This window comes from Rhinopithecus bieti, unplaced genomic scaffold (genome assembly GCF_001698545.2).
Source record: "Rhinopithecus bieti isolate Rb0 unplaced genomic scaffold, ASM169854v2 scaffold_49800, whole genome shotgun sequence".
NCBI lineage: Eukaryota > Metazoa > Chordata > Mammalia > Primates > Cercopithecidae > Rhinopithecus > Rhinopithecus bieti.
The window spans coordinates 1-1,260 of NW_016819465.1; the positions used below are offsets into that span (position 1 = coordinate 1).

The following is a 1,260-nucleotide window of genomic DNA, read 5'->3' on the forward strand; positions in this document are numbered from 1 at the left end:
CACTTCTATCCTCCTTAAATTTAATACTTTGAACTTCTATTACTTTTGTAATTAAAAACAGTAAAGAGCCTGGTGTGATTCTGTCCTGTGCAGCTGTTCTCTGGAGCAGTAGTTGTTTATCTCCACCCACCTCATTTCCCACCTAAATGCACGCTACCACCCCATGGAAGATTTGATGGACATGGACATGAGCCCACTGAGGCCCCAGAATTATCTTTTTAATTGTGAACTAAAGGTGGACAAAGATTATCACTTTAAATTTGATAATGATGAAAATGAGCACCAGTTATCTTTAAGAACGGTCAGTTTAGGGGCTGGTGCAAAGGGCGACTTGCACATTGTTGAAGCAGAGCCAATGAATTATGAAGGCAGTCCAATTAAAGTAACACTGGCAACTTTGAAAATGTCTGTACAGTCAATAGTTTCCATTGGGGGCTTTGAAATAACACCACCGCTGGTCTTATGGTTGAATTGTGGTTCAGGGCCAGTGCATATTAGTGGACAGCACTTAGTAGCTGTGGAGGAAAATGCAGAGTCAGAAGACGAAGTGAAGGAGGATGTGAAACTCTTAAGTATATCTGGAAAGTGATCTGTCCCTAGAGGTGGTAGCAAGTTTCCACAGAAAAAAGTAAAACTTGCTGCTGATGATGAAGAAGAAGATGATGATAATGAAGAAGATGGTGATGATTTTGATGATCAGGAAACTGAAGAAAAAGCACCAGTGAAGAAATCTATAACGAGCTACTCCAGCCAAAAATACACAAAAGTCAAACCAGAATGGAAAAGACTGAAAACCATCAACACCAAGATCAAAAGGACAAGAATCCTTCAAAAAACAGAAAAAATCTCCTAAAACACCAAAAGACCTAGTTCTGTTGAAGACATTAAAGCAAAATGCAAGAAAGTACAGAAAAGGTGGTTCTCTTCCCAAAGTGGAAGCCAAATTCATCAATTATGTGAAGAATTGCTTCCAGATGACTAACTAGGAGGCTATTCAAGATCTCTGGCAGTGGTGGAAGTCTCTTGAAGAAAATAGTTTAAACAATTTATTAAAATTTTCCGTCTTATTTCATTTCTGTAACAGTTGCTATCTGGCTGTCCTTTTTATAATGCAGAGTGAGAACTTTCCCTACCGTGTTTGATAAATGTTGTCCAGGTTCCATTGCCAAGAATGTGTTGTCCAAAATGCCTGTTTAGTTTTTAAAGATGGAACTCCACCCTTTGCTTGGTTTTAAGTATGTATGGAATGTTATGATAGGA

General features: G+C 38.6%; 1 pseudogene across 1 annotated transcript; it reads left to right on the forward strand.

Moving 5' to 3' along the window:
- The first annotated feature begins 163 nt into the window (after positions 1-163).
- On the forward strand, positions 164-1,254 carry LOC108519757 (nucleophosmin-like; annotated as a pseudogene). Its single transcript, XR_001882719.1, has 2 exons — positions 164-726; positions 812-1,254. The product of XR_001882719.1 is annotated as a nucleophosmin-like (transcript).
- The last annotated feature ends 6 nt before the right edge of the window (positions 1,255-1,260 follow it).